This window comes from Phyllobates terribilis, unplaced genomic scaffold (genome assembly GCF_046119375.1).
Source record: "Phyllobates terribilis strain yellow unplaced genomic scaffold, ASM4611937v1 Scaffold_8__6_contigs__length_399053987, whole genome shotgun sequence".
Classification (NCBI taxonomy): domain Eukaryota; kingdom Metazoa; phylum Chordata; class Amphibia; order Anura; family Dendrobatidae; genus Phyllobates; species Phyllobates terribilis.
The window spans coordinates 178,682,733-178,691,178 of NW_027362768.1; positions in this window are offsets into that span (position 1 = coordinate 178,682,733).

The window sequence follows — 8,446 nt, forward strand, 5'->3', positions numbered from 1 at the left end:
TGTAGTATATAGAGGATGTGTCCTGTGTGGTGTAGTATATAGAGGATGTGTCCTGTGTGGTGTAGTATATAGAGGATGTGTCCCGTGTGGTGTAGTATATAGAGGATGTGTCCAGTGTGGTGTAGTATATAGAGGATGTGTCCCGTGTGGTGTAGTATATAGAGGATGTGTCCCTTGTGGTGTAGTATATAGAGGATGTGTCCTGTGTGGTGTAGTATATAGAGGATGTGTCCCGTGTGGTGTTGTATATAGAGGATGTGTCCCGTGTGGTGCAGTATATAGAGGATGTGTCCCGTGTGATGTAGTATATAGAGGATGTGTCCCATGTGGTGTAGTATATAGAGGATGTGTCCCATGTGGTGCAGTATATAGAGGATGTGTCCCGTGTGGTGTAGTATATAGAGGATGTGTCCCTTGTGGTGTAGTATATAGAGGATGTGTCCTGTGTGGTGTAGTATATAGAGGATGTGTCCCGTGTGGTATAGTATATAGAGGATGTGTCCCGTGTGGTGCAGTATATAGAGGATGTGTCCTGTGTGGTGTAGTATATAGAGGATGTGTCCTGTGTGGTGTAGTATATAGAGGATGTGTCCTGTGTGGTGTAGTATATAGAGGATGTGTCCTGTGTGGTGTAGTATATAGAGGATGTGTCCCGTGTGGTGTAGTATATAGAGGATGTGTCCAGTGTGGTGTAGTATATAGAGGATGTGTCCCGTGTGGTGTAGTATATAGAGGATGTGTCCCTTGTGGTGTAGTATATAGAGGATGTGTCCTGTGTGGTGTAGTATATAGAGGATTTGTCCCGTGTGGTGTAGTATATAGAGGATGTGTCCTGTGTGGTGCAGTATATAGAGGATGTGTCCCGTGCTGTGCAGTATATAGAGGATGTGTCCTGTGTGGTGCAGTATATAGAGGATGTGTCCTGTGTGGTGTAGTATATAGAGGGTGTGTCCCGTGTGGTGTAGTATATAGAGGATGTGTCCCGTGTGGTGTAGTATATAGAGGATGTGTCCCGTGTGGTGTAGTATATAGAGGATGTGTCCTGTGTGGTGTAGTATATAGAGGATGCGTCTTGTGTGGTGTAGTATATAGAGGATGTGTCCTGTGTGGTGTAGTATATAGAGGATGTGTCCCGTGTGGTGTAGTATATAGAGGATGTGTCCCGTGTGGTGTAGTATATAGAGGATGCGTCCAGTGCAGTGTAGTATATAGAGTATGTGTCCTGTGTGGTGTAGTATATAGAGGATGTGTCCTGTGCTGTAGTATATAGAGGATGTGTCCCGTGTGGTGCAGTATATAGAGGATGTGTCCCGTGTGGTGCAGTATATAGAGGATGTGTCCCGTGTGATGTAGTATATAGAGGATGTGTCCCATGTGGTGTAGTATATAGAGGATGTGTCCCATGTGGTGCAGTATATAGAGGATGTGTCCCGTGTGGTGTAGTATATAGAGGATGTGTCCCTTGTGGTGTAGTATATAGAGGATGTGTCCTGTGTGGTGTAGTATATAGAGGATGTGTCCTGTGTGGTATAGTATATAGAGGATGTGTCCCGTGTGGTGCAGTATATATAGGATGTGTCCTGTGTGGTGTAGTATATAGAGGATGTGTCCTGTGTGGTGTAGTATATAGAGGATGTGTCCAGTGTGGTGTAGTATATAGAGGATGTGTCCCGTGTGGTGCAGTATATAGAGGATGTGTCCAGTGTGGTGTAGTATATAGAGGATGTGTCCCGTGTGGTGTAGTATATAGAGGATGTGTCCAGTGTTGTGTAGTATATAGAGGATGTGTCCCGTGTGGTGTAGTATATAGAGGATGTGTCCCTTGTGGTGTAGTATATAGAGGATGTGTCCTGTGTGGTGTAGTATATAGAGGATGTGTCCTGTGTGGTGTAGTATATAGAGGATGTGTCCCGTGTGGTGCAGTATATAGAGGATGTGTCCTGTGTGGTGTAGTATATAGAGGATGTGTCCTGTGTGGTGTACTATATAGAGGATGTGTCCAGTGTGGTGTAGTAAATAGAGGATGTGTCCCGTGTGGTGCAGTATATAGAGGATGTGTCCAGTGTGGTGTAGTATATAGAGGATGTGTCCTGTGTGGTGTAGTATATATAGGTTGTGTCCCGTGTGGTGTAGTATATAGAGGATGTGTCCCGTGTGGTGTAGTATATAGAGGATGTGTCCTGTGTGGTGTACTATATAGAGGATGTGTCCAGTGTGGTGTAGTAAATAGAGGATGTGTCCCGTGTGGTGCAGTATATAGAGGATGTGTCCCGTGTGGTGCAGTATATAGAGGATGTGTCCTGTGTGGTGTAGTATATAGAGGATGTGTCCTGTGTGGTGTAGTATATAGAGGATGTGTCCCGTGTGGTGCAGTATATAGAGGATGTGTCCTGTGTGGTGTAGTATATAGAGGATGTGTCCTGTGTGGTGTACTATATAGAGGATGTGTCCAGTGTGGTGTAGTAAATAGAGGATGTGTCCCGTGTGGTGCAGTATATAGAGGATGTGTCCAGTGTGGTGTAGTATATAGAGGATGTGTCCCGTGTGGTGCAGTATATAGAGGATGTGTCCCGTGTGGTGTAGTATATAGAGGATGTGTCCCGTGTGGTGTAGTATATAGAGGATGTGTCCTGTGTGGTGTAGTATATAGAGGATGTGTCCCGTGTGGTGCAGTATATAGAGGACGTGTCCCGTGTGGAGTAGTATATAGAGGATGTGTCCCGTGTGGTGTAGTATACAGAGGATGTGTCCTGTGTGGTGTAGTATATAGAGGATGTGTCCTGTGTGGTGTAGTATATAGAGGATGTGTCCAGTGTGGTGTAGTATATAGAGGATGTGTCCCGTGTGGTGTAGTATATAGAGGATGTGTCCCGTGTGGTGTAGTATATAGAGGATGTGTCCCTTGTGGTGTAGTATATAGAGGATGTGTCCTGTGTGGTGTAGTATATAGAGGATGTGTCCTGTGTGGTGTACTATATAGAGGATGTGTCCAGTGTGGTGTAGTAAATAGAGGATGTGTCCCGTGTGGTGCAGTATATAGAGGATGTGTCCCGTGTGGTGCAGTATATAGAGGATGTGTCCTGTGTGGTGTAGTATATAGAGGATGTGTCCTGTGTGGTGTAGTATATAGAGGATGTGTCCCGTGTGGTGCAGTATATAGAGGATGTGTCCTGTGTGGTGTAGTATATAGAGGATGTGTCCTGTGTGGTGTACTATATAGAGGATGTGTCCAGTGTGGTGTAGTAAATAGAGGATGTGTCCCGTGTGGTGCAGTATATAGAGGATGTGTCCAGTGTGGTGTAGTATATAGAGGATGTGTCCCGTGTGGTGCAGTATATAGAGGATGTGTCCCGTGTGGTGTAGTATATAGAGGATGTGTCCCGTGTGGTGTAGTATATAGAGGATGTGTCCTGTGTGGTGTAGTATATAGAGGATGTGTCCCGTGTGGTGCAGTATATAGAGGACGTGTCCCGTGTGGAGTAGTATATAGAGGATGTGTCCCGTGTGGTGTAGTATACAGAGGATGTGTCCTGTGTGGTGTAGTATATAGAGGATGTGTCCTGTGTGGTGTAGTATATAGAGGATGTGTCCAGTGTGGTGTAGTATATAGAGGATGTGTCCAGTGTGGTGTAGTATATAGAGGATGTGTCCCGTGTGGTGTAGTATATAGAGGATGTGTCCCTTGTGGTGTAGTATATAGAGGATGTGTCCTGTGTGGTGTAGTATATAGAGGATGTGTCCTGTGTGGTGTAGTATATAGAGGATGTGTCCCGTGTGGTGCAGTATATAGAGGATGTGTCCTGTGTGGTGTAGTATATAGAGGATGTGTCCTGTGTTGTGTACTATATAGAGGATGTGTCCAGTGTGGTGTAGTAAATAGAGGATGTGTCCCGTGTGGTGCAGTATATAGAGGATGTGTCCAGTGTGGTGTAGTATATAGAGGATGTGTCCTGTGTGGTGTACTATATAGAGGATGTGTCCAGTGTGGTGTAGTAAATAGAGGATGTGTCCCGTGTGGTGCAGTATATAGAGGATGTGTCCCGTGTGGTGCAGTATATAGAGGATGTGTCCTGTGTGGTGTAGTATATAGAGGATGTGTCCTGTGTGGTGTAGTATATAGAGGATGTGTCCCGTGTGGTGCAGTATATAGAGGATGTGTCCTGTGTGGTGTAGTATATAGAGGATGTGTCCTGTGTGGTGTACTATATAGAGGATGTGTCCAGTGTGGTGTAGTAAATAGAGGATGTGTCCCGTGTGGTGCAGTATATAGAGGATGTGTCCAGTGTGGTGTAGTATATAGAGGATGTGTCCCGTGTGGTGCAGTATATAGAGGATGTGTCCCGTGTGGTGTAGTATATAGAGGATGTGTCCCGTGTGGTGTAGTATATAGAGGATGTGTCCTGTGTGGTGTAGTATATAGAGGATGTGTCCCGTGTGGTGCAGTATATAGAGGACGTGTCCCGTGTGGAGTAGTATATAGAGGATGTGTCCCGTGTGGTGTAGTATACAGAGGATGTGTCCTGTGTGGTGTAGTATATAGAGGATGTGTCCTGTGTGGTGTAGTATATAGAGGATGTGTCCTGTGTGGTGTAGTATATAGAGGATGTGTCCCGTGTGGTGTAGTATATAGATTATGTGTCCCGTGTGGTGTAGTATATAGAGGATGTGTCCCGTGTGGTGCAGTATATAGAGGATGTGTCCCGTGCTGTGCAGTATATAGAGGATGTGTCCTGTGTGGTGCAGTATATAGAGGATGTGTCCTGTGTGGTGTAGTATATAGAGGGTGTGTCCCGTGTGGTGCAGTATATAGAGGATGTGTCCTGTGTGGTGCAGTATATAGAGGATGTGTCCCGTGTGGTGTAGTATATAGAGGATGTGTCCTGTGTGGTGTAGTATATAGAGGATGTGTCCTGTGTGGTGTAGTATATACATGATGTGTCCCGTGTGGTGTAGTATATAGAGGATGTGTCCTTTGTGGTGTAGTATATAGAGGATGTGTCCCGTGTGGTGCAGTATATAGAGGATGTGTCCCGTGTGGTGTAGTATATAGAGGATGTGTCCTGTGTGGTGTAGTATATAGAGGATGTGTCCCGTGTGGTGTAGTATATAGAGGATGTGTCCTGTGTGGTGTAGTATATAGAGGACGTGTCCCGTGTGGTGTAGTATATAGAGGATGTGTCCCGTGTGGTGTAGTATATAGAGGATGTGTCCCGTGTGGTGTAGTATATAGAGGATGTGTCCCGTGTGGTGTAGTATATAGAGGATGTGTCCTGTGTGGTGTAGTATATAGAGGATGTGTCCCGTGTGGTGCAGTATATAGAGGATGTGTCCCGTGTGGTGTAGTATATAGAGGATGTGTCCCGTGTGGTGTAGTATATAGAGGATGTGTCCTGTGTGGTGTAGTATATAGAGGATGTGTCCCGTGTGGTGCAGTATATAGAGGATGTGTCCCGTGTGGTGTAGTATATAGAGGATGTGTCCCGTGTGGTGCAGTATATAGAGGACGTGTCCCGTGTGGTGTAGTATATAGAGGATGTGTCCGGTGTGGTGTAGTATATAGAGGATGTGTCCCGTGTGGTGTAGTATATAGAGGATGTGTCCTGTGTGGTGTAGTATATAGAGGATGTGTCCTGTGTGGTGTAGTATATAGAGGATGTGTCCCGTGTGGTGTAGTATATAGAGGATGTGTCCCGTGTGGCCTAGTATATAGAGGATGTGTCCCGTGTGGTGTAGTATATAGAGGATGTGTCCTGTGTGGTGTAGTATATAGAGGATATGTCCTGTGTGGTGTAGTATATAGAGGATGTGTCCCGTGTGGTGTAGTATATAGAGGATGTGTCCTGTGTGGTGTAGTATATAGAGGATGTGTCCCGTGTGGTGCAGTATATAGAGGATGTGTCCCGTGTGGTGTAGTATATAGAGGATGTGTCCTGTGTGGTGTAGTATATAGAGGATGTGTCCCGTGTGGTGTAGTATATAGAGGATGTGTCCTGTGTGGTGTAGTATATAGAGGGCGTGTCCCGTGTGGTGTAGTATATAGAGGATGTGTCCCGTGTGGTGTAGTATATAGAGGATGTGTCCCGTGTGGTGTAGTATATAGAGGATGTGTCCTGTGTGGTGTAGTATATAGAGGATGTGTCCTGTGTGGTGTAGTATATAGAGGATGTGTCCCGTGTGGTGTAGTATATAGAGGATGTGTCCTGTGTGGTGTAGTATATAGAGGATGTGTCCCGTGTGGTGCAGTATATAGAGGATGTGTCCCGTGTGGTGTAGTATATAGAGGATGTGTCTCGTGTGGTGCAGTATATAGAGGACGTGTCCCGTGTGGTGTAGTATATAGAGGATGTGTCCGGTGTGGTGTAGTATATAGAGGATGTGTCCCGTGTGGTGTAGTATATAGAGGATGTGTCCCGTGTGGTGTAGTATATAGAGGATGTGTCCTGTGTGGTGTAGTATATAGAGGATGTGTCCCGTGTGGTGTAGTATATAGATGATGTGTCCCGTGTGGTCTAGTATATAGAGGATGTGTCCCTTGTGGTGTAGTATATAGAGGATGTGCCCCGTGTGGTGTAGTATATAGAGGATGTGTCCTGTGTGGTGTAGTATATAGAGGATGTGTCCCGTGTGGTGTAGTATATAGAGGATGTGTCCCGTGCTGTGCAGTATATAGAGGATGTGTCCTGTGTGGTGCAGTATATAGAGAATGTGTCCTGTGTGGTGTAGTATATAGAGGATGTGTCCTGTGTGGTCTAGTATATAGAGGATGTGTCCCGTGTGGTGCAGTATATAGAGGATGTGTCCCGTGTGGTGTAGTATATAGAGGATGTGTCCCGTGTGGTGTAGTATATAGAGGATGTGTCCCGTGTGGTGTAGTATATAGAGGACGTGTCCCGTGTGGTGTAGTATATAGAGGACGTGTCCCGTGTGGTGTAGTATATAGAGGACGTGTCCCGTGTGGTGTAGTATATAGAGGACGTGTCCCGTGTGGTGTAGTATATAGAGGATGTGTCCCGTGTGGTGTAGTATATAGAGGATGTGTCCCGTGTGGTGCAGTATATAGAGGATGTGTCCCATGTGGTGTAGTATATAGAGGATGTGTCCCATGTGGTGTAGTATATAGAGGATGTGTCCCGTGTGGTGTAGTATATAGAGGATGTGTCCTGTGTGGTGCAGTATATAGAGGACGTGTCCCGTGTGGTGTAGTATATAGAGGATGTGTCCCGTGTGGTGTAGTATATAGAGGATGTGTCCCGTGTGGTGTAGTATATAGAGGATGTGTCCCGTGTGGTGTAGTATATAGAGGATGTGTCCTGTGTGGTGTAGTATATAGAGGATGTGTCCCGTGTGGTGCAGTATATAGAGGATGTGTCCCATGTGGTGTAGTATATAGAGGATGTGTCCCATGTGGTGTAGTATATAGAGGATGTGTCCTGTGTGGTGTAGTATATAGAGGATGTGTACCGTGTGGTGTAGTATATAGAGGATGTGTCCTGTGTGGTGTAGTATATAGAGGATGTGTACCGTGTGGTGTAGTATATAGAGGATGTGTACCGTGTGGTGTAGTATATAGAGGATGTTTCCTGTGTGGTGTAGTATATAGAGGATGTGTCTCGTGTGGTGTAGTATATAGAGGATGTGTCCTATGTGGTGTAGTATATAGAGGATGTGTCCTGTGTGGTGCAGTATATAGAGGATGTGTCCCATGTGGTGCAGTATATAGAGGATGTGTCCCGTGTGGTGTAGTATATAGAGGATATGTCCCGTGTGGTGCAGTATATAGAGGATGTGTCCCGTGTGGTGTAGTATATAGAGGATGTGTCCCGTGTGGTGTAGTATATAGAGGATGTGTCCTGTGTGGTGTAGTATATAGAGGATGTGTCCCGTGTGGTGCAGTATATAGAGGATGTGTCCCATGTGGTGTATTATATAGAGGATGTGTCCCATGTGGTGTAGTATATAGAGGATGTGTCCCGTGTGGTGTAGTATATAGAGGATGTGTACCGTGTGGTGTAGTATATAGAGGATGTGCCCCCTGTGGTGTAGTATATAGAGGATGTGTCCTGTGTGGTGTAGTATATAGAGGATGTGTACCATGTGGTGTAGTATATAGAGGATGTGTACCGTGTGGTGTAGTATATAGAGGATGTGTCCTGTGTGGTGTAGTATATAGAGGATGTGTCTCGTGTGGTGTAGTATATAGAGGATGTGTCCTATGTGGTGTAGTATATAGAGGATGTGTCCTGTGTGGTGTAGTATATAGAGGATGTGTCCCATGTGGTGCAGTATATAGAGGATGTGTGCCGTGTGGTGTAGTATATAGAGGATATGTCCCGTGTGGTGCAGTATATAGAGGATGTGTCCCGTGTGGTGCAGTATATAGAGGATGTGTCCCGTGTGGTGTAGTATATAGAGGATGTGTCCCGTGTGGTTTAGTATATAGAGGATG